At 46.4% G+C, this 25,417-nt stretch overlaps 1 pseudogene; it reads right to left on the reverse strand.

Annotated features, from left to right (window-relative positions):
• The window catches only part of LOC142442361 (protein SET-like), a 137,090-nt pseudogene extending 111,991 nt beyond the window's left edge, over nt 1–25,099 (reverse strand).
• Nucleotides 25,100–25,417: the final 318 nt, after the last annotated feature.

A 25,417-nucleotide genomic window follows, 5' to 3' on the forward strand; every position in this document is an offset into this window, starting at 1 on the left:
TCAGCCTTCTTCCAATCCTGATGCTGTGTTCTTCTTCATACAGTACAGCTCCTCTGATTATTTATTTGCTGAGCATAGAGACTGAAGAAGTATGGTGAGAGAACACAGTCCTGACACGCAACTTTCCTCATTTTAAATCACACAGTATTCCTTTGTTCTGTTTAAACTGCTGCTTCTTGATCCATAGCTAGATTTTATGAGTATAATAAAATATTGCAATTCCATTCTTCTCAGTGATATCTCTAGCTTGTTATGATATACACAGTAAAATGCCTTTGCAGAGTCAATAAAACACACGTAAGCAATCTGTTTTGTAATGTCTGTTTTAAGCCAAGTTTCATGTGACATCGGTAATGTCCTTTGTGCTTTAACCTTATATGAAACCAGCTTGAATCTCTGACAACTTCTCATAGATGTAGTACTGCAACCTTTATTCAATAATCTTCGGCAAAAGTTTACTTGACATCGTTAGTTAATTTCCTCATTATTATTTGGTCACCTTTTTTCTTGGAATGGGTGCACATATGGATCTCTTAAAGATCTCCTTGTGAGATAAGTGAGTGCGTCCAGGCTTCATCAGTTGGTTGAGACATATCAATTGGTACTCTGTCAATTCCTGGAGCCTTGTTTTTTGCTAATGCATTCAGAGAGCTTGGATTTCTTCCTTCAATATCACCAACTTGATCATGCTACCTCTGGTAATGGATGCATGTCAACTAGTCCTTTACGGTACAATGACAATATCTTAATATGGCAAATTTAAAAACAAATTATATATATGTATATACACACACATGGAATCAGAATGATTCGATGACAAAGATCACATTAGTGTTGTTGAAGATACGAACCAATTAGAAGTTTCATGCACTGCCCATGCCATTGTAAAGTGATACAACGACTTGGCAAAACAATTGAACAGTTCCTAAAATGCCAAACCTATGACTTGACCCTATGGTCAAGTCAATCTACTACCAGATAGTTATCTCAGAGGAAAGGAATCTTACGTTCATGCAAAAGCTTGCACCCAAATGTTCCTAGAAGTTTTGTTTGTTTGCAAAAGCCAGGCCCTACCACAAGGGTGAGAGGGTAGGAGATGGAGGGGAAAAAGATGAGCTGCTATCAAGGGCTCAAGAAGAAAGAAAGTTTTGAAAATGATAATGGCAACATATGGACAATGTGCTTGATAAGATTGATGTATGGGTTGCTATAAGAGCTGTAAGAACCCCCAATAAAATGATTTATTTTTCAAAAAGCCAACCCCAAGATACAGTGCAAATGTGCACCTTGGGCGAATAGGTAAACAAATGGAATAGTCAGAAATCGAAAGAAATGAACTATTGCTTCATGTAACAACATCGTTGAATCTCAAGACCCACTGTGCTGCGTGAAAGACGCCAGACAAAACAAGAGTATATACGTTATGCTTCCATTTGGATACAGTTCTTGAAAACAGAACCTGGCGGTGGCGGAAAGCAGATGGGTGTGGCACGGGAATATAGAGGAGAGAGAAGGAAGCGCGGGGGCAGAGATTCCAAAGGAATATCGGTGTAATGATGATATCTATTGTTTTGACTATGGTGATGGTTTTACGTGTGTATAACATATGACAAAACTCTTTGAGTTGTCATTATCTATGCATGGTCTATGTTATTTCAACTACACTTTAATAACAAGGTTTGTTGGTGTTTTAAAGTCAATCGAGAATATGAATTAGAATCCTACAGAGTATTTTATGAACCCCAAAGCAAGCAGGAAAAAAGGAGCAAAGGGAATTCAAGGCATGAGGGGGAGGAACATTTTCACTGCATACATATGGCCATGGGGCTTGAAAAATCGCTTATAATAAGCCGGTTCCAAAAATTAATAAGTAAAGACAAGCCGATTTTAAAATGGGCCAAATACTTAAATATAGCTTCACCAAAGAATACAAAACTTGGCCAGAAAGCACATGAACAAATCCCTACTCAACGACGAAATACAAAATTAAAACCACAATGGGCTGGCACCTTGTTCTCACTAAAATGGTTACGATTAAAGAGACTAAACCGCGGACCGCTGACCAGGAACCAAGGCCCTCTCCAACATCGCAGCAAACAAAGTAAAAGGGCACAGCTACTTTGCAAAAAGATGTGCCAGCTTCTCAAGATGTTAAAAAATCATCTCCCCTAAGCTTCAGCAATTCTGTTGGTATTTACTCGCGAAAACAAAGACATATGTGCAACCAAAAAAGTAAAAAACAAACCACCTTTTATGAGCATGCTCTGAGGCGCGTTAATCCTAATAGCACAGGACACACTCCTAACGTGCATCCACAGGAGAATGGATTAATAATTGCGGTTTATCCACACCATTGAATATTACTGAGCCCAAGCAAAAGAACTACTCAAACATCGGGCAACGTGGCTAAGTCTCAAAACTAGTAGGTTGTGCTAACTCAGACACAAAAGGGCGCCTACTAGAGGGGGTTTCATTTAAGTGATACTGAAGAATAGTGGGGGGGACGATTATGAAAAACCAGAGTTTGCCTCTTGAAGGGAGGTTCCCTGTATGGGGCACCAGGACCTTTCTGAGAGGGACACAAATGTCCATTTTGATTAAGACCCCCATGTATTAGTGCATGTGCCTGTCGAAGGTCATAAGACTTATCCTTTCTAATCCATATATTTCACTATTTATAAAATTTTCCTAATTTAAAAAAAAACCTTAAGAAAAGTCTAAGAAACACAACTGAGGCATAAATCCAAAGTCTAAGTAGAAATGTATTCTAAGCATAATATGAATGATACACACCAAAAACCAAAACCCCAAACCTTACTGCTATTGAGTTGATGCTAATGTACAGCGACCCTTTAGGACAGGGTAGAATGGTCCCTGTGAGTTTCCGACACGGTGACTCCTTATGGTAGTAGAAAGCCCCACCTTTCTGCTGAAGAGCAGCTGCTGGTGTAGAACTGCTAACCCCACACTTAGCAGCCCCCAGACCTCCAGGGCTCCTGTTAGGAACAATTAAGGATCGTCAAATACACAATACATATGGAGGTAGACAAGAAACCCCAAAAGTATCATATTCCTTTTAATGGGGTTTCTAACTGGATTAAATAAAGAGATGAAAGAAGAGATGATATTTCAGAAAATGGTTAAACGGAGACAGCAGATAGTGTAAGATAAGAAAATAATAATAATTTATCAAGGGGCTACAGGGTGGAAGAGGGAGGAAAAAAGAGGAGCTGATACCAAGGGCTCAAGTAGAAACTGTTTTGAAAATGATGATGGAAACATATGTACAAATATGCTTGACACAATGGATGTATGGATTGTTGTGAGATGTAAGAGCCCCCAATAAAATGATCTATGAAAAGAAGAAAAGTGCACAGCTTTGGGAATCTTGCCGGCCAGTTCTACTCTACCCTCTAGGGCTCCTGTGAGTCTGAATTGACTGGATGACAAAGAACGCAATTGATTTTTAAAGTCAATTGTATAATGGGTACTCTTTCATTACACCAATTAGTACTTATTGAGCTCTCGCAGGGTGTGTAGTAAATATCCGAGTGTTCTAACAAACTGTGAGGAGGCTGTGCTAAACACACGGGCAGGGGGTCTATCCTAGTGGGGTGGGAGTCATGGCATCAATATAAAACATATAACATAGCCCCTAGTCTACAGGACCTTGTGTTTAGAAAAAGACAGCGGCACCAGCCTGTGTGACCACGAGCTGTCGAGGGGATCAGGTATCAAGCATCAAAGAACAAAAACTCGTATCATTGTGAATGCGGGGGGAGTGCAGAGTGGAGACTCAAAGCCCATCCGTAGGCAACTGGACACCCCTTACTTCAGGGTTGTGGGGAGGAGATGAGCCAGTCAGCTTGCAGAGTAGCAATGATGAAACATATAACTTTCCTCTAGTTCTTAAATGCTTCCTCCCCCCACTATCATGATCCCAATTCTACCTTACAAATCTGGCTAGACCAGAGCATGTACACTGGCACAGATAGCAACTGGAAACACAGGGAATCCAGGACAGATGACTCCTCCAGGACTAGTGGTGAGAGTGAAGAAGCCTGGAGGGTGGAGGGAATGTGGGGTGGAAAGGAGGAACTGATTACCAGAAGCAACATATAACCTCCTCCCTGGGGGGTGGGCACAGAGAAGTGAGTGAAGGGAGACATCAGACAGTGTAACATATGACAAATAATAATGATTTATAAATTGTGAAGGGTTCATGAGGAAGGGTGAGTGGGGAGGGAGGGGAAAAATGAGGAGCCGATATTAAGGGCTCAAATAGAAGGCAAATGTTTTGAGGAGGATGATGGAAACAAATGCACAAATATGCTTGACATAATGTATGTATGTATGGATTGTGATAAGAATTGTACGAGCCCCAATAAAATGATTTTTAAAAAGAAAAGAAAAAGGCAGTGGCATTCATATATGCAACTAAGGTACCAGCTAGACTATGAAAACCGCCTAAAACATAGACAAATGAAAGACGTGAGGAATTCAAAGAAGAGAAATTATTCAGGTACTTCAGAGTGGTGTGTGCATGTTCAGGAAATGCTTCTTTGTGGTTGTGCTATTTCATGACGGCTTGACACGGGATTACCTGGTGGTAGGGAGAGTTATGAGGTGGGCTGCTAATCACAAGATTCGCAGTGTGAAACCACCAGTCACTCCTTGAGAGAAAGACGAGACTTTCTATTCTCAGAAAGACTTACAGCCTTGGAAACCCAAGCTCCCATCTCCAGAAGAATGGATAAACGAAAGGGTATCGACAGGCAATATACTGTGATTTGTGGAAGGAAGGGAGCATGATTTTGGGGGGCGGGGGTTGGTGTGTGTTTTAGGATCAAGGAAGGAATGAAAGAGAAGGGCGGTTAGATGGACAACTCGGCCACTCCAGAAATCAGCATCCTTCTAGGACGAGGATGGGTTTGTACAGCCAAAAATGCGATTTGATGAAAACCAGCCTCTAGATGTGTGGCTGTAGATTATTAGGAGCCTGTTCAAGAGCCGGCTGGGATGTCTGGTACTTGGTTCCCTAGAAATGAAGAGCTGTGTGCTTTTGAACAGGGAAACGATATCATTTTCATGATAAACCAGCCTTTTCGTGACTTAGAAGTCAAAGTTCATGACAACGGAGAGTGTGTATACATGTTCCTGAAAGTAGGGTGATTATTTGTCAGAAACTTAAGTGTGAATTCCAACATTTCTCTGGTCCCTTTACAACGTGCTTCCAGTAACTTGTTGTCCCTCCATCCCTATGCCTGGCATGTGCCTAGTTCAGTGTAGCGCCTAACCTTTACCACCATGAGAGTGAATGTCAGGTGTAAAAGCAGAGCAGAGGCCTCTGGTGCATAGATTGGCACTGTTTCAACCAGGTGAAGAACCCTTGGGGTGCCTCTGGAATTGAGCCCTGAACTGTACACATTAAAATGGCTCATTTTCCACTATGTACCTACTGCCAGGAGTTGGCTTTAATGAACAGAGATTGGTTTTCTCACCGATTACGAGGCTGGGAGGCGGAGTTCTAGGCACTGGCTAGCATGGGATTGGAATAGGTCTTGTCTTCTGTGATTCTACTTTTAAGCACATCACGGTTTACTTAACCAGGTTCCCTCCAGTTGACTGGATCTATGATGACCTCAGGTGTGCCAGAGTAGAAGGTCTGCAATTGCTGATTTAAAAAAAAAAGTGCCCAGGCCTTTGTTCCAAGGTACCTCCAAGTGACTGAACCTCCAACCTTCTGAGTTAGCAGACAAGCACGTTACCCGTTTCCACCACCCAGGGTCTCCCATGATTCTTGAGTTCTCCTGAATTGAGCTTCTCGCTCTCCTTGACACTCTCTGAGGCCAGCTGCACTAGGTCTGTCCATCCTAGTTCTCCTACGTTGGCTGGTATGACTTTCCGGTGGCTATCAGGTGGCCATTCCATGTAGTGTATGATATCCCTCTCTTCCCTCGTTTTCTTCATGTTTGCAATTGGTCCACCTTGTCTCATCATCCAGAAATACCATCCCCTTGCTTCTTTGCTCCAAAGAAAACAGGTTACATAAATTTATTTGTATTTATCAAACAAATTCCTGAATGGATTTTTCATAATCTGTACACTCTTACAGTTTTCCACCAAGTTAATATCACAGGATTAAATGTAAAGCTCGCTCTCTCGCTCACTGACATCAACTCAATTCTGACTCCTAGCGACTCTATTGAACAGGGTGGAACTGTCCCCGGTGAGTTCCTGAGACTGTGTAATTCTTCACAGGAGGAGAAAGCCTCATCTTTCTCCTAAGAAGTAGCTGGTCGTTTTGAACTGCTGAACTTGCAGTTAGCAGCCCCACGCATAACTACTATGCCCCCCATGCGTGAGGCTCACTAAAGATGCCCACAGAGCAAAGGGGCAGAGTGCCTCCTGTAGGAAACTTGCTTCTGCAGTTCCAAGTAACTGTCACAGTAACATGATGAGTGAGCTGACTTTCCTAGTGAGAAGGTAACCCACCTAAGGTTACCTTCTCTCTCTTCTTCTCCAGCGGCTTCTGCCCTGGGCCAGACTGGAACTCAATCAGGATAGGGATCAAGGGAGGAAGTTTTCTCTTAGTCAGAAATGATAGCTAGCTAGCTAGATAAATAGAAAGAAATAGAAAAAATGTGGGGAAAAAAGATTTACTTCCAGGAACTGATTCACACAATTGTGAGGTGTCTGACAACTCCCAAGTCCAAAGCTCAGGTGCTCAGGTGGCACATGAGAGACTTCTGCTGCCTTGTGTCTCAAAGTCGATAGGTAAGACAACTGGAAGAGTGCACAGGGAAAGAAAGAGCAAAGCCTACTAGAATGTCGATGCACAGTCTAGAAGCACATCACACCCAAAGAAAACTCCGGTTCAACTGCTTCTACCTCATTCCAGTGTGGAAACTGATGACCTTGAATTACAGTTGAGTGCACGAAACTATAAATAGAACTAACCATGCAGGCACAGCATATTACTTAATGCAGTTCTTCTCGTCAAAGTCTCTAACTCCCACCAAACGACTCTTTCCTGCCCGGGTTACGGAGGAAGGTTGGGGAAGATACTGATAGGATTCACCTGTGAGTAATTGTGAACAAGCGTCCCTGGAATAGCCATCTTACTGCTTATAAAATGAGCCCTCAGAGAAGCAAGAAAGGGATCTCATGAGGAGCAAGAGCCCGGAGTGGAGGAAGTCCTCTGGACCCAAGATCCTACTAAGTGAACCTCCTCGATCCAGAAGACAGCTAGACGGCCAGAAGAGGAGCAACACAAGTGGGAACAAGAGCATAGGAGATGCATTTCCCAACTCATGTAACAAGTACAACTGAGTGCTTCTGTACCAAAGGCTGGCTTTCAGAGTGAAGTACCTCTGGGCGATTAACTGGTGAACTTGGACTTACTGATCTATTGAAATGGAGCCAAGTGCCCTTACCTCTGAGCACTTAATACATGGAGCTGGGTTTTCCGACAGAACTTGAGCTGAATGAATGCCTTTTGCTTGAGGTTTTCAGCAGAATGTATGGCCCTATGGGCGTTCATTGGCAGACCTGCCACTTTGTAACGTGTCTTAATGAACAACTTAACCCTGACCAGTTCTCACGGGGGTGACAACGTGTTACCATTCTTAATAAACCCTTTAATCATGAATTGTATCTGTGAGTTCTATGTAGGCATTGCAATGGATATTAGAACGCAGGGAAATAAATTCAGAACAATAATTAAGACAACACAAACCATTCCAAGACTGAAGGTCCATTCCAGGCTTTCCAGGAAGCCTCTTTCCTCCTTTCCATTTCCCCTAGGAGAGTCCCAAGTCCTGGATGCTTTGTTGGCCAGGAAAGCCAGAATGAGGCTCATGGTGTTCCCAAGGTGACAAATTCTGATAACATGGAACCAGGTGGTGGCTGTGGAAAGCGAAGCAGGCAGCCAAACCCTGAGGCAATGAAGCATGAGCTTAGCTGGGGAATTGGGGGATGATTGTCCTCAGGATGTGCATATCTAGGGTGATCCCAGCATGCATCTTCTCTCAAGCTCCTCCAGGCAGTGCCCAGAGCCCAGCAGCAGCAGCAGGAGCAGGAAAGTTGCCTTCTTACTCGGCCCAGCTGGTGGCAGGGAGGGTAGGAGGATGGTCCCAACCAGAGCCACTGACAGGTGGGCAACATATGCCTAACACCCCACGGTGGAATTCCACACACCTTTCCCCCCAGAGAATGGCATTTCCTACAAAGGCCGGGTTTCCTGTGCTTATGAGACTGGTATTTAATCTAGAAAAAGAAGCCCAGAGAGGCTGATCCACTGTCCCAAGCCACGGGAACTGTTACCTGCTGATCCAGGACCGCAGCCCAAACACCTAACTTCTCAACTCGTGTTCCTTCGGGACTGCCACAAGACAAGCAAATGGAGCTTTTCCGGAGCCCTGCTTGGGGCAATGGTTAAAGCATCTGACTGCTAATGAAAGGTTTGAAGATTGGAGTCCATCCAGAGGCCTCAGCAGAAAGGTGTGGTGAACTGCTTCTAAAGAACACACTGTTGGAAACCTCACAGAGCACCGATCTCCTTGGACTCACACAGGACAAATCTCCTCGGACTCACACAGGGTCCTCTGGATGGCAGGCCACAGGGGGCCTGTGAGAGCGGGTCTGGGCCCCTGAACACCTCGGATTACAGAATGTATAGGGAAGGGAAAGCAGGTGGACTTTCAGAAGGTCCCCTCTGATTGACATGAGGACCGCCAATCCTAGATGGACAGTTTCCTTCATCAATCTTTCCCCCGAAATGCCTCCAGCATGACTTCTCCGTATTGAACCAACATCAGTCCTGCCTGTGTCGTGGATTTTGTCGATGCGCACCGAACGCGTGCCAGTTTCTGCCTCATTCCTCACAGCTCTCTCTTTTTTTAATTAATAAATCTTTTTATTGGGGCTCATAGCTCTCTTAATTAGCCTCCTGACTGAGTCCACCTCACCACTCACGGTTTGCTCTCCAGCCACAGCAGCAGCAGGATGCTCCTTGGGAAGGACTGAGCACTTGCCCCAGGCTGATTTGTCTTCCAGAGAGGAATATAAATAAAAACATTTAAAAAGTTGTTTTTAAATCACAACCACAGTGCATTTAACTATATTGCTAAATGACATCAACCACTGGGTTTTTAAAAATTTATTTATTTTTTAATCATTTTATTAGGGGTTCATACAACTCTTATCACAATCCATACACACATACATCAATTAAGGCACATTTGTACATTCATTGCCCTCATCATTCTCAAAACATTTGCTCTCCACTTAAGCTCCTGGCATCAGCTCCTCATTTTCCCCTCCCTCCCTCTACCCCCTCCCTCATGAACCCTTGATAATTTATAAATTATTATTTTGTCATATCCTGCCCTGTCCGACATCTCCCTTCACCTGCTTTTCTGTTCCATCCCCCAGGGCGGAGGTCACATGTAGATCCTTGTAATCGGTCCCCCCATTCCAACCCACCCTCCCTCTATGCTCCCAGTATCGTCAGTCTCACCCCTGGTCCTGAAAGGATCATCCATGCTGGATTCCCTGTATTTCTAGTTCCTATCTGTACCAGCGTACATCCTCTAGTCTAGCCAGACTTGCAAGGCAGAATTGGGATGATAGTGTCTGGGAGGGGGAGAGGGAGGAAGCATTTAGTAACAAGGGGAAATTTGTATGTTTCATTGTTGCTACATTACACCCTGACTGGCTCAGTTCCTCCCCGAGACCCTTCTGTAAGGGGATGTCCAGTGGCCTACAGATGGGCTTTGGGTCTCCACTCCGTACTACCCACCTCATTCACTATGATAAAATTTTTTGTTCTGATAATGCCTGATACCTGATCCCTTTGGCACCTCATGATCACACAGGCTGGTTTGCTTCTTCCATGTGGGCTTTGTTGCTTCTGAACTAGATGACCACTTGTTTACCTTCAAGCCTTTAAGACCCCCAGACGCTATATGTTTTGATAGCCGGGCACCATCCACTTTCTTCACCATATTTGCTTATGCACCCGCTTTGTCTTCAGGCTTGGGCTTAATTTTCAAAAGCAAATGGCCAAGTCTTTCTTCCTAGTGTGTCTTCGTCTAGAAGCTCTGCAGAAAACTTCTCACCAGAGATGATCTTGCTGGAATTTGAAATACTGGTGAGCTAAATTCCAGCCTCACAGCAATGCACAAGCCACGGCAGTACGACACAGTGACATGGGGGCGGTGGGGAGGGCATGCAGGTCCCTGGAACTGAACGTTCTGCCTATCATGCTCTTTAATCTCAGTCTATGTGGCTGAAGTCATAACTTGTCTGTATAATTCACCTAACATACAGGATGAAAGAAACCAAAACAGGATCCAAGTTCTCAGAGACCTCGTCATTAGGAACAAAGTCAAGGACATTGTGTTCTCTCTTTAAGATAAAATTCAGATTCCTCCATAAAACTCAAATCCTTCATTTCAAAATGTTGGCCGGGATAATGCCGTCACTGTGTAGGTGGGAGAAGGGGTGGGGGGACACCCCAACATGCAGCTGCAATCCCGTACAACAAGCCTCTTTCTCTGGCTCGAGGCCCATAGCGTTTCATCTGATTAGTAAGAAAATGAAATTTCCCTGCACTTCAGGCTATTGGGTCAGTATTTTGTCCTGGGCTGGTTATGGTTATTAGGTTAAAGGTCACACTGGACCCCACAATACTGAGAAACCACTTAACCCATTCATGGCCAGATTATTTTCTGCTCTGAGCTGTTGTTGTTGTTGTTGTTGTTTTCCATAAGAGAAGGCAAGTGAAAGCCGGAGGGGTGGGTAGAGCTCAGTGTGGGGGTTGGAGGAAATGTGGGTATTGATACAGTTGTGTGCGACACATATGTTCCAAGCTGACCCTGGTGGGAGGCCTGGTGAGGGGAGGCACCATTTCCAGAACCCCAGGAGTCCTGGTGGAATAATAATCACACCTTGGGATGCTAGTCACGAGGTCAGCAGTTCGAAACCACCAGCTGCTCCCCAGGAGAAAGATGAGGCTTTCTACTCCCATAAAGCGTTCCAGTCTGAGAAACCCACTGGGGCAGTTCTACCCTGCTCTATAGGGTCACTATGAGTCAATTCTATGCCAATGAGAGTAGAATTTCTATGGGACAGCACCAGACAGCAGCATGTAGACAGATTCCCCAGAAGTCCAAGAGGCTGAAGATGTCAGTGAGTGATCTATGTCCCACAGCCCATGAAAGGACGATGTGGCAGATTCACTCTGTGCCTTGCCAGGTAAGGGTTGGATCCTTGTGTAAAGAATGGTGGCATTGTTCTGGATTGTTTTGCCTTCTTATTCATTTGACTAGCTGATTTTCCCCCCACGGCCTCCCAAAGCTCCCTGTTCTCTTAAAAAGCACTCTGAGGCCTCCAGGGACCTCCCTCCACTTGCCCACCCTGTTCCACTCCTCTGGATGCTGTGCGGGGAGGTGGGGTATTCTCAGCCCCAGCGCTCTGGGAAGTGGTTGGCAAGAACGCAGAAGGGCAGTTCACAGCATGTGACAGCCACATGGGAAGGGATGGTGGCTGGGTGGGTGGCGCTGACCACCACCGGTCCTTTCTGGCACAGTGATGGACACTCCCAACCTGCTGACCTCAAGACTCCCCTTTGAAAAGCTTGCTTCTGACAGCTACTTCCCAAGCAGGGGCTGCATCTGGTCAGTGAAGGGTTGACTGATGAAAGGTACCCTTCCTCAGCCCAAGATCCAGCCTCTTCCTCCTGTTGTCTTCCTCCTCTGTCAGGTAGCATTTGTTAGAGACACGTACGGTCAAATGGGAGTCATGTCACTCACAAGTCTTAATCAAATAACCGAAGGGTTTGTGTTATAGTTTAATACGGAACCTCAAACTCGCTGTCAATGTCGACTCACCATGATCCCAAACACAGCACATAAACTCCGCTGTTTGAGCCAATCTTAGAGGAACCCTGTAGTGACTGTGAACACTGACGGTGCTGTACCACTGTCAGCATCATCCATTTCCCAGAACAGTAACCCCCCCTCCCCACAAAGAACCCCCTGCCCTTATGCAATGACACCCCCTTCCCTAGCCCACGGGTCCCTGGCAACCACCAATAGACTTTGGTCTGTCTGCATTTGCCTGCTCTAGAAATTACATGTACATGGGATCATCTGAGATTTGTCCTTTGAGTTCAGACTAACCTCACTCAGCATAATGGTTTCAAGGTGCATCTGTACCACGCATCTATCAGATCCTCCTTTCTTTTGATGGCGGAGGAATAGTCCGTTGTCCAGACGCACACATAGCACATTCTATTTATCCATTCATCTCTTGATGGGCGCATGGGCTGTTTCTGCATTGGGCCATAATGCTACGATGAACATTGGTGTGCAAGTATCAATATGAGTCTTATTTTCATATGAGAAACAACAACAAACCCGGTACCATTGAGTTGATTCTGACTCATAAATCTTCTATAGGATTTCAAGATGGCAGTTCTACTACGATAAATAGAAGGTACTTCTACTCTCGTCTATAGAGTTGCTTTGAGTCAAAATCGACTCGATGGCAGTGAGGTTCCATTTTTTGAGAAATCTTTATGGGAGCAAACAGCCTTGTCTTTCTCAGCAACCAATAGGTTTGAACTGCTGACCCTGTGGTCTGTAGTCCAACTCTTAACTCACTGTGCCACCAGCGTTCTTATGAGGGAAGTATCCATTTAAAATTCTTTAGCTCTGTCTCTATCCTACAAACCCAGTAAGTCATCTTGGACATTCCCTGCTGTAGGAGGAATCACTGCAGTGCAAACGTAAGCACACCCACAAGCGATTCCCTGGCTGATTGGAATGGACTGACTGGGGTCTGGTGGCAGGAAATGACAACAAGCATCCCCAAAGGGAATTCACTCCCAAAGGGAACTCACCATGATGGAAATGGAGGATCTGGAAATGATACTCTAGCTCCCCAGCCCCAGGGAGATGGAAGAGGGGTTCCCATGTGGGATGGGGTGGACCATGCAAAGCCCTCCAGACTCAGCAGTTGGACAAGATGGTTGTGCTGGAGGAAGAACAGTCAAGCATACCACCAAGTTACAGCCCTCATTTGGTGTAAGGATCTTAACTGGAAAGAGGTGGGTGCGCACCCACTATGGTTGCATTGGTCTAATTTTTAACACGGTGCAGAAATGAGGGCCACCTTCTGTACTGGTCGTATACATCTGTTCTCTCTCCGAAAGGTGTTTCTTTTTTTTTTACATTTTATTAGGGGCTCATACAACTCTTATCACAATCCATACATATACATACATCAATTGTATAAAGCACATCCGTACATTCTTTGTGAAAGGTGTTTCTTACCAAAAGAGATGCCTTTGGTCTGAGTTATCTGCATAATTTGGACAGAGAGAGGGATTATATAGGGGCCCTTACAACATGACCTAGCCAGAACCAGAGGCTTGAACCAGATTAGTTTGACAAACTAAAGGATGTGGTTTAGTTTGTATCAAAGATGGGACTCAGCCATCAAGCTCAAGGAGACTCCAAAGAGACCACAGAGACCCAGACTCAGTCATTGTCAGCACAAAGCACAGAACAAGAGGAGTGGGTCTAGAAGTACCCAGAACTCTACAAATCAGAGTCCTTGCCATTGTCCAAACCACAACTCCTCCTAAAAGTTAGCCAACCAACAAAAAGACCCTCTTACTCATCTGAGGTTCAGAAACAATCACAACAACACATTGATTCTGACTGAGAGTGGCCCTGTAGGACAGGGTAGCACTGCCCATGTGGGTATCCGAGACAGTCACTCGACAGGAACAGAGAGCCTCATCTTTCCCCCACGGAGCAGCTAATGGTTTCAAACTGCTGTAGACCTCAGCACCTACGTTGGCATGTAGAGATTTCACCTGACATTGCCAACTCCACCCTTGGGGACCTATGCAATCTCATTTTCTCTAGTCACTAAGAGGAGGAGCTGTGGACTAAGGGTGGGACTGCTCGCTCGACGGCAAGGTCAGCAGTTCAAACCCACCAGCAGTACCAAAAGAGAAAGGTGAGGTTTTCTGCTCCTATAAAGATGTATAGTCTCAAAAACCTTGTGCGGCAGTTCTACGTCTTCTGTCCTGGTGGGTTTACCTGAGTAGGCATTGACTCAGTGGCACTGGGTTTGGTTGGGGTGGTTGTAGTCACTGGAAGAGGGTAGGTCAGGGGTAGAATTTTTGCCTTCCTTAAGGGGGACCTGGGAGGTTGGGCCGGCAGACAGACCTTTCAGACACACACCACATGGCCCATCTTCCAAGACCTCTGAGTTGAGTTCAAAACATAGAATTTTTGGTTAACAGAGCAGCGCTTCTCTGTTGCCCTACCCAGGGATTCCAGGAACTCCTTGGCGACCGGTCAATCGTTCTGACATTTCGTGATCCGTGTCTACCAGTCTGCAAGATTTATAGGAGTCTGGCTGATAAAATATCTGACCCATGGTGAGTCAGCAGTTGGTTCATTCCATGATTGGAGGTATTTTTCTAGGCAGATTATTTCCCTCAAATCCTCACTAGAACAGGTTTTCTAGCCCTGAATCAGTCCAGTGCCTGGCAGATAACAAGCCAGATAAAAACTCTCTGACTACCCCATGCATGGCTCTGGGAAGTCCAGAACATCCTTCCCTGATTTACTCTGCCCCATGGAGCCCTGGGAATGAGTGTAGGGGTTAGACATTGGGCTGTGACCTGTCTGGTCGGCAGTTCAGGTTACCTACAAGGTTATCTCTTCCCATAACCAGTTACAGTCTTGGAAAGCCACCTGCGGTGGGGGTGAGGGTTGGGGGTCACTGTGAATCAGAAGTGACTCGATAGCAGTGACTGAGTTGACTTATTGCTGAGATAAAGCTCTGCAGGCAGACCAGGAAGTTACACATCAGTCTCGGAAGAAATCTCTTCAGACCACTGAGCCTGCCAACGAGTAACACTTGTAGAATTTCTAGTAACCAGTTCAAGTTAACTGGTGGTTAGTGATCCTTCCCTTTAGGTCAGTGGTTCTCAACCTTCCTGATGTCAAGACCCTTTAATACAGTTCCTCATGATGGAGTGACCCCTCCCCCCAATCATAAAATTATTTTTGTTGCTATTTCGTAACTGCAATTTTGCTACTCTTATGAATCAGGTGACCCCTGTGAAAAGGTCACTTGACCTCCTAAAGGGGTCGGGACCCACAGGTTGAGAACTCATGTTCTAGGTATTCGCACTCAGGTTAAAACTCCTTTGAGGGTAGCCTGTGGCCCTGTGATAAAGTTTGAATGTCGCTGAGCCTGAGTTTCCTCAACAGTAAAATAAGCTTGATCATCTTCCCTCAAAGAGGGTTATTACCAGAAATCAAAATGCTATCACAGTGCCCACTTGGGTTTTTTAAAAATTGTTTTATTGGCATACACTTCACATATCGCACAATATACTCATTCGATCATATTAAGATTCGTTCAATTCAGCACCACAGTTCATTTCAGAACCTATTGTTTTTGTACTCATTGTTATGCGCTTCCCATTTCCCCCCATCCTCCCCTGCCCTGCCCCCAGTCACTATCTCCATACATTTACCTCTCCTCGGTTTCATAAACAGAAAATCATTCAAAACACAAACAGGAAGCAAACGAGAGAAACAAAAACAAAACAGCAATAATGGCTAGACAAAACATAGAACACCCTCTTTGGGAAAAAAAGATTAAAATACTAATATTTTTAATTAATTTAAAACGGAAATATTAAAAACAAAACAACTTTCAAAATGGCATAAAGGGGAGTTCAAATGACAAGGTATTACATTTTAACCTGACTACTTCTTTTAAGCTACATCAATATCTCATATTAATATCATATGCAACATTAACATTAATGTATACTTAATGTCTATTATAGATATGAAATCTCAGCAGCCCAGGTGTCATGGTGGTTACACATTGGGATGGTAACCACAAGGTCAATAGTTCGAAACCACCAGCCGCCCTGCTGGAAAAAGACAAGGCTTTCCACTTCTGGACAGTTACAGTTTTGGAAACTCGCCTGGGCAGGTGTCCCCTGTTCTACAGAGTCCCGGTATGTCAGATTGGCTCAGTGGAGTGAGTTTGGAAGTGAGTGAGTCTGTGCCTTCTTGATGTCCAGTGGCTACCACTCTGAGCATTGTTCAACTCAGCAACAAGTGCGCCTTCTCTGCTCCAGGTGCTAAGTTACCAGGAAGACAAAGATGAACAAGGTGTGTTCCTGCTGGTACCATTGAGGAGCCGGATGGGCTTAGGGATCCAGAAACATAATGAATGCAGTGAGGGAGGCCAACATGCGTACACTGCCAAGAAGGACAAGGGAAGAAGAGTAGAGGGATAGGAGGGAGTGGGGAGGGGCTTCTAGAGGAGGCATCCTTGTGAGAAGTCTCCAAGGAGAAAAGTCTGAGGAAGAAAAGAGGAACACAGGCCTTGAGGATGATGATCCCAATTAGAGCAGCCAGTCCACAGAGAGGACCACATCAGCCCCTGTGTGACCATGAGGTGCCAAAGGGATCAGTTATCAGGTATCAAAGAAAGAAAAGCCATATCATTGTGTGCTCACCTCCATGATGTGATCGCTGAAGACAAATGGGTGCATAAGCAAATGTGGCCAAGAAAGCAGATGGTGCCCGGCTATCAAAAGAGATAGTGTCTGGGGTCTTAAAGGCTTGAAGGTAAACAAGCGGCCATCTAGCTCAGAAGCAACAAAGCCCACATGGAAGAAGCACACCAGCCTGTGCGATCACGAGGTGTCAAAGAGATCAGGTATCAGGCATCATCAGAACAAAAAAATTTACCATAGTGAATGAGGCGGCGAGTGCAGAGTGGAGACCCAAAGCCCATTTGTAGGCCACTGGACATCCCCTTACAGAAGGGTCTCGGGGAGGAGACAAGCCAGTCAGGGTGCAGTGTAGCAACGATGAAAAATACAACTTTCCTCTTTCCTCCCCAACCACTATCATGATCCCAATTCTACCTTACAAATCTGGCTAGACCAGAGGATGTACACTGGTACAGATAGGAATCAGAAACACAGGGAATCCAGGGCAGATGAACCCCCTCAGCACCAGTGGTGTGAGTGGCGATACTGGGAACGTAGAGGGAGGGTGAATTGGAAAGGGGGAACCGATTACAAGGATCTACACGTGGCCTCCTCCCTGGGAGGACGGACAACAGAAAAGTGGGTGAAGGGAGATGTCGGACAGGGCAAGATATGACAAAATAATAATTTATAAATTATCAAGGGTTCATGAGGGAGTGGGGAGCGGGGAAGGAGGGGAAAAAATGAGGAGCTGATGCCAGGGGCTTAAATGGAGAGCAAGTGTTTTGAGAATGATGAGGGCAATGAATGTACAAATGTGCTTTTCCTAATTGATGTATTATGGATTGTGATAAGAGTTGTATGAGCCCGTAATAAAATGATTTAAAAATTTTTTTAATTTATAAATTATCAAAGGTTCTTAAGGGAGGAGGGGCATGGAGGGAGGGGAAAAATGAAGAACTGATACCAAGGGCTCAAGTAGAAAGAACATGTTTTGAGAATGATGATGGCAACAAATGTACCAATGTGGTTGTCACAATGGATGGATGTATGGATGGTGATAAGAGTTGTATGATCCCCCAATAAAATGACTTAAAAAACGAAAAGAAAAGAGGAATGAGCTGCTAAGGACAATGCGCTGCAGGAGCAAAGCCAACGTGGACAACACTATTTTGGTATTTCTGGGAGGCATAGCTTAAGACTAACTTTTCTTTTTCCTCACCAGTTTTATTGGCACATAATGTCCGTATCATACAATTGAATTGTTCAATCGTTCAATCACATCAAGGGGAGTTGTACAATCACCACCACCTCTATCTTAGAGCCCCACCACCTCCCCGATGGTTAAATCACCTTTAAACTGAACTGTGCAATCACCATTGACTCTAGTGCGCTCTCCCCCTCCCGCCTTCATTCTTTGCCCCCCAAAGTCCCCCCTTCCCTCCCTATAGCCTCCGCAGCATTCCCGATAACAGTTATTATCATTATGCATCACGCCTCCTGGCTTCACCCCTGGGAAACCCAACTGAAAACAATGAAAACCAAATCGCACTAAGGTGGTAAGGACCAGATCATTTTAGCATAAAGACAAAAATACAAACAATGCCTAAGGCAGGAGACCCTCATCAACATTCAAAAAGCCAGGGAAGAACTTTCTGTCAGTGAACAGCTGAGAGATACTTGCACCCAGGACAAACCCAGGTCATGCCTCTTTATGGGAGTAGAAAGCCTTGCTTTTCTCTAGTGGAGCTGGCTGGTGGTTTCAATCTGCTGACTTTGCAGTTACAGCCCAATGAGTCACTACCCTGTCCTGTGGGGTCCCCATGAGTCAGAATTGACTTGATGGCAGTGAGGTTTGTTTTAATAGTTCAAGGTCAGAGGGGCACAGGTTATATATGCTTGAGGAGCAGGATGGAGCTCCAGGCACAGGGAGCTCTTCTAAAGATGTAGGGGGATAGAATTCTTGCCTTCCATGCTGGAGGTCCATGTATGATTCCCAGCTAATGTACTTTACATGCAGTCACTGCCAGTGGGGACTTGGGGTTGCTCTGATGCTGAACAGACTAAGAGATGATGCAGAACAGCCTGGAGATCGCCTTTCAGAACTCAGCCTGTGAAAACCCTGTGTATCCTGGGCCAGCTGCAAGACCAGGCAGCATTTCATTCTATGGTGGGTGGGGCCACCACGCATTGGGCTTCCTTGGTGACAGCTGACAACCACCTAGGTGTGCGCTCAAACCTCAGCCCAGAGGTGGTATGTGGTCACGGTTGGGTGCCGTCAGCCCATCATCCAGCTCCTAGTGACAGAACCAAACACTTCCCAGTCCTCGCTGTTGTTACATTTGAGCCCCTAGGACACAGCCCCTGTGTCGATCATCTTGTGGAGGGTCTTCCTCTGCTGGGCTGCCCCTCTCCTGTATCAAGCAGGAGGTCCCTTTCCAGGGACACATCCAACAAGCATGAGACAAAGGCTTGCCATCTTGGGCTCTAAGGAGTAATCTGGTCGGTATGTTTTTCCCAAGACAGATCCATTGGTTCTTCTGTGGGTCCACAGTACGTCCCATATTCTTCTCCAGCACCATAATTGAAGTGCACCAATTCTTATTTTGTCTTTGTTATGCAATGCCCAACTTTCACATGCACATGGGGCCATTGAAAATGCCATGGCTTGGGTCAGGTGCACCATCATCTTCAAAATGACATCCGTGCTCTTCAATGGCCGGAACAAAAGCCTTGTGCAGCAGGTTTGGTCAATGCACGATGCCGTCTGATTTCTTGACTGCTGCTTCCAGGAGGCCTGGTCTTGGATCCAAGCAAGAAGAACTCCTGGACAACTTCATCCATCTGTGGTAAGGAGAAAGGCTAGTGGAAGGTGACAGTCTGGCCGTCAGAGGGCCCTCAGGCAAAGGATCCTGTGGGCTCAGCGTTGGGAAACTTTGGTCAAGATGGAGAGGAGGGAATGAAGGGATAGGTAGAAGAAATAAAGCACATTAGAAGAAGCCTGGCTGATCTGCTTAGGCTGATCACCTTTGCTCCACTTCCTGAATAGCATCACAGAGTGCAAGGGGGTTAACTGTTGACGATACACGGTCCCTTGGCACCCATGATCCCCAGGAGACACTGCCTGGCACTAAATTGTGACAGTGTGTTCCCAACAACATTTTAACTATAGTCACTGGTCACACATGTCATAAGGACACCTCTGGTATTTACCACATTATCTTTTTTTAAAAAACATTTTATTAGGGGCTCATACAACTCTTATCACAATCCATACATATACATACATTAATTGTATAAAGCACATCTGCACATTCCCTGCCCCGATCATTCTCAAAGCATTTGCTCTCCACTTAAGCCCTTTGCATCAGGTCCTCTTTTTTTTTCCCTCCCTCCCCGCTCCCCCCTCCCTCATGAGCCCTTGATAATTTATAGATTGTTATTTTGTCATATCTTGCCCTATCCGGAGTCTCCCTTCCCCCCCTTCTCTGCTGTCCCTCTCCCAGGGAGGAGGTCACATGTGGATCCTTGTAATCAGTTCCCTCTTTCCAACCTGCTCACCCTCCACTCTCCCAGCATTGCCCCTCACACCCCTGGTCCTGCAGGTATCATCCACTCTGGATTGGCACATATGCTTCATCTTCCTGGAGTCCCAGAATTTTTCCCATTTTCCAGACCATCTTATTCAGAAGTTGAAAGGAATGTGTAGCTCAGGTTCCTTGTCTGATTTTTACCAGGCAGACTATATCCCTTCAAGTTAAATAGGGAACGAGGGGGAAAGAAACAGACCAACAAACAAAAAACCCTAATGGTATCAAAAAGAATTTGAAGGTAAATGCCTTGTGGCCTCAATGCCGGGAAAGCTGCCCTGTCCCGTCAAAGCAAGATCAGATGACAATTTCTATTCCCAGGATAAGATTTCTATTCCCAGCCCCGGAACAAGTCTAACCTCATCCCAGTGCTCGCAGGGAGAGTGTCCGAACAGGGGTCAGGAGATGTTGACATGCAGACTCTGTTCCTAGGGGGCGCAGTACCGATAAAAGTCAATAGATGAATCGCTGGGCATTAGGAAACCCACACGCCAAGTCTTGCGCATTAAGGAAACAAAATCTGAGGATCACAAGACGATGTATCTCACACACCTGATAGGGAGTAGGTGTCATAAGTGTGACACTTCTGCAGAATCGGGCCCTTTATGCTCGAACCTTTAGGGGACTTGTACAAGTTTGTGGGAAAATCCTCAGAAGACACTGAGACTGCTCAAAGAGAGGGCTGTCAAGAGTCAGAGGCTGTTCGCTGCCACTGCATTGGGCCCGGACGCATTGTAACCCTGGGCACCATGAGGTCAGACCTTTCCACCGGCTCATTCTCAGGAGTGCATCACCAGGCCTTTGTTCCTAGCAGCAGCACAGCAATGCACCAGCCTCCGTGCACAGACAGGGGGTGGCTGTGCATGAGGTGGGTCTCCTGCCTGGGAGGCAAGAAGTCTGCCACTAAGCTCCCACTCCCTCCCTGAAATCAGGTGGTAGATCAGCAGCTTTTCGGGGGGCAAGAAGGAGACAGGGGCGGGGGGCTCCAAGTGCAACTCTAATCTTGCTATTGAGGAAATAAAAGCCAATGAAATCAGAAGGGGTATGATTTGCCTTGAGGTACGGCCATCTTTGGCAGAACTCCCCCAGGTGCATGCCCCTCCCCGACTTTCTCCCTTCCACCCCTGCTGCCCAAAGGCATTAGGAAAATCCAGGCCACCTAAAGTTAATCTCAGCCAAGAGGTATCTTGCCTATTTGTATCAAAGGAAATGTCTTGAAACTACAGTGTGATTAGTATCAACCCACACTGTAGACAAGCATTTGCAGGCTTAAATGGGGAGGGGGGGTTTCACAGTCACCTTTTTTTCTTCAGGGTAATGCCTTTAGAAAGGGGGTTTTCCTCCAGGAGAAAAGATGGTTTATTCCTCTTGGGGCCATTCAGGCTTTCCCAGAACCAAACGGGGCAGTTTCTAGGGCAAGCATTGGTCTGGCACTCCCAGGTGTGTACAAAGACAAGTACTGAGAGGGAAGGAGTGGCCAAGAGCCCCAACTCAAAGACCTAATTGCAACTTGACAAGCATCAGGCGATCAAAGGCATCTCCCCCACCTTCTTTGATCTCTAGATAACCGCATTTAGCACTCTCCCCTGGCGGGGCCTGGGGTGGGTGGGGGGTGCACAGCCCTCCCTTCTCACTCCCTGTCTCTTCCTAGTTTAAGTTATTCAACTGCTAAGCATTTTCAAAGGGGTTGGAATAAGCCAAGGCTTTGAGGTGCAACTCACACGCTGGATTTAGTAAAAGACCGTTATCATACTAATACCAGCTTGCAAAATAAAAATGAAAAAAAAAAATGATCCAGTAACACCCATGGACTCCGACTTGTGGTGGCCGAGTGTGTGGCAGGGTAGAATTGTACTCTGCAGGATGGATTCTCGGTGGCAGGGTGCTCTTCTGAGGTACCCTGAAAAGCTGCGCTCTAACAGCTTAATGGAGGGAGGCAGCGGCCACGCAGTGGTTCCGTTCCTTGCCAGGGCACTTCATGCACAGCTACCACCTGTCTGGTCATGGAGGCGTGTGTGTTACTGAGATGCTGAACGGGTTTCAGCAGAGCTTGCAGACTAAGACAGACTAGGAAGAAAGGCCTGGGGATCAACTTCTGAAAGCGAACCAGTAGAAACTCGACAGAGCGCCTCCGACCTCCAACCTCCAACCTTTACAACCCAGTCCAGTGCATTAACCATCTGCCTCATTCTCACTCAAAAAATGCCCTGTCATTGAGTCAATGCCAATTCATAGTGACCCTATAGGACAGGGTAGAACTGTCCCTGTGGGTTTCTGAGACTGTCACTCTTTACAACTGTAGAAAGCCATGTCATTTCCTACAAGTGGATTTGAACCCAGGGACCCTAAACTGAAGAGTCAGGGTTCTAGTCCAGATGTCTCTAACTTGTACACTCAGGATCTGTCCACTATTTGGTGTTGCCTCCTCCCCAGTGTAGCAGAACCAACCCTGAGGCTAGTGAAATGGTCCCAGTACAAACAGGGTTTTGTTTTTTGATTTTTTTCGTTCCAGAGGACTCTTTTCCTGTGCAGCCAGTCTAAGAAAGGAGGGTAGATCTGAATTAGATCTTAGGTCCGTAATGTTACTGGTGGTTTACCTTACACGGGGGATCTTGTGCAAGTCCATTGGACAGCACTGAGTTCAAGCTAGGACACCAGCTAATTATGAAATCCCATCTTCTGGACTCCCTAGGGGGCATGGCGGTCAAACTCCAGCAGGTAGCTGAGTCCCCTGAAGGGCTTGTTAAAAGTCCATAGTTTGCTGGCCCGCCCCCAGAGTTTCTGACTCAGTGGCTCTGGGGTGGGGCCCAACAATTTGCATATCTAATAAGTTCCCAGGAGCTACCGGTGTTGCTGGTCTGGGGAACTGCACTCTGAGAACCAGTGCTTTAGGATCTGAAAGAGGGCTTCCCTCGAAAACAAACAGGCAAACTGCAAACAAATCAGTATTGGGGATTTACACCCACCCACATACACTGTGGCATTCAAGACCATTCCGCACCTCCCATCTCCATCACTGGAAAATCCCTGCCTCTTCAACAAATAGTGCCTTCATTATTCATTCACTCTCATAGCTGTGCATTAGACCCCCACTGTGTGCAGGAAGGAGCTCTGGTGGCCCTGCAGACTAGGCGTTGGACTACTGACTGCAAGGTCGGATGTTCAAACTCACCAGCTGCTCTGACGGAGTACCACGAGGCTATCCACTCCTGTAAAGATTTGCAGCCTCCGAAACCTTGCTGACAGTCCCTAGGAGCTGGAATTGACTGAATGACAAGGCTTTTTGATAGGGAGCCTCAGGGGGAACTCTGGGTGGTGCAATGAAGCATCTTGGCGGCTAACCCAGAGGCTGGAGGTTTGAGTTCATACTGGGTTGCCTCAAAAACAAAGAGTGGGGGTGAGGGGGGATCCTGTCAATCTACTGCCAAACCCAGCAGTGGAGAAGGGTGCACAGCTCTATTGTGACACACATGAGCATCTCCCCAAGTCAGAATCACTCAATGACATCTGGCCTGGTTTGGCATCATCGGGACACACAGATGGACGAGCCCAGTCCCTGCCGGCACACGGGAGGCAATCAAGTAAACAAAACCATGCCACTGGAAGAAAGAGGTTGTAATAGAGGAAGGGAAGTTGGATCAGAAAGGAAGGGGGACCCAGGAAGGGCAGGTTCTCAAGGGACTACTTGGCCCTTGAGCTGAGCTAGAGAAGACTGAGGGTGGGTTAGTGCGGAGGGGAAAGCAGGGAGGACCGGCCTGCTCGAGGAAGCAGCGTGTGTAAATGCTCAGAGACGTGAAGTAGCACACCGTGCTGAAGGCTGCAGAGTTTAAGGGGTATGAGGCGAGCCCAGCAGGCAAGTCATCGTTGGCTTGCTTTCTATCTTTCTTTTTAAGATGATGATGATGCCTTAAGCGGTTCGGAGCGGAAGAGTGAGCTCATTTGTTTGAATATTGGTAACTCATGCTGACGTCACTTAAAACCTGACATCGTTTAGAAAACCCATCTCCGTGGGGGGAGCGGGCATCACACTAGAAGCCATTGCTGCAGAGATCTGCTGGAGATGGTGAAGAAGCAGACGGATGAGGAGGGACATGCTGGAACTGAAGGAAAGCGTAAGTGAACCCCACTGAACTCCGACACCAAGAGACTCCTCAGGGTGGGGGATGGAATGTAAATATGCCCTTGTGTGTTTATATCGCTCTCCTCACCAGTCGGTGCCTTGTCTGTGCACTTCTTCCTCAGACGATTCCCGTCTTCTCTGGGATTGGGATAGCTCATTAGCATTGGCTTAATTTTCCTCTCCTTCCCACTCCCAAGCAAACTCAAAATCCAAGCCCACAGCCACTGAGCCCATTCTGGCTCATCATGACCCTCGCTGGGATTTTCAAACCTGGGAAGGTTTCTAGGTTCATCATCCTCCTGTTCCAACATGCTAAGGTTACCAGTTCAAGACCCACCACTCAGCTCCACTGAGGGCTTCCATTGCCAGTCCTCATGGATCCATCCAACAGCGTGTGGTAGGTCTGTCGGGGGAGACAAGCAAACACACAGATAATCATGCGAATTCAAGCGTCTTGTAATATAACAAGGACCCTGCTGGCGGAGCAGTTAAGGGCTTGTCCACGAACTGAAAGGCCAGTAGTTTGCGTTCATTAGCTCAGGGTTCTCAAACTTTTTAAACAGGGGGCCAGTTCGCTGTCCCTCAGACCTGTTTGGAGGGCCGGATTAGAGTTTGTTTTTTTAAAAAGAAACTATGAACAAATTCCTATGCACACTGCACATATCTTATTTTGAAGTAAAAAAACAAAACGGAGCAAAGACACTCAGCGGGCCGGATAAATGTCCTCGGCGGGCTGCATGTGGCCCGCGGGCCGTAGTTTGAGGATGCCTGCAAGCTCCTCTTGCGCAGAAAGATGTAGTGGACTGCTTCCGTGAAGACGACAGTCTTGAGACGCATGGTTTCCTCTGGTGAAGGTTGACAGTCTGGGAAACCCACAGGGGTGTTCTACTCAGTCCTACAGGGTGGTTCTGATGGGGATCCATTTGGTGGCAGGGAATGTGTGAGCTTTGGCGCCACCCCACCCCGAGGGAACTCTGACCTCGAAGGAGGGCTCCACTGTTTCCTTTCAGCAGGCGTCTGTGCAGTTAAGGTGGGGTGACGCAAAAGGCACCAGAGAAGATCTTCAGCGACCGTGCAACATTTGAAATTAAATCCGGTCCATTATTGCTGTCCTCAGTCCAGCGTCTGTCCCCGAGCCCCTCGGTGCATGCCTGT

The sequence above is a fragment of the Tenrec ecaudatus genome, chromosome 1 (genome assembly GCF_050624435.1).
Source record: "Tenrec ecaudatus isolate mTenEca1 chromosome 1, mTenEca1.hap1, whole genome shotgun sequence".
Classification (NCBI taxonomy): Eukaryota; Metazoa; Chordata; class Mammalia; order Afrosoricida; family Tenrecidae; genus Tenrec; species Tenrec ecaudatus.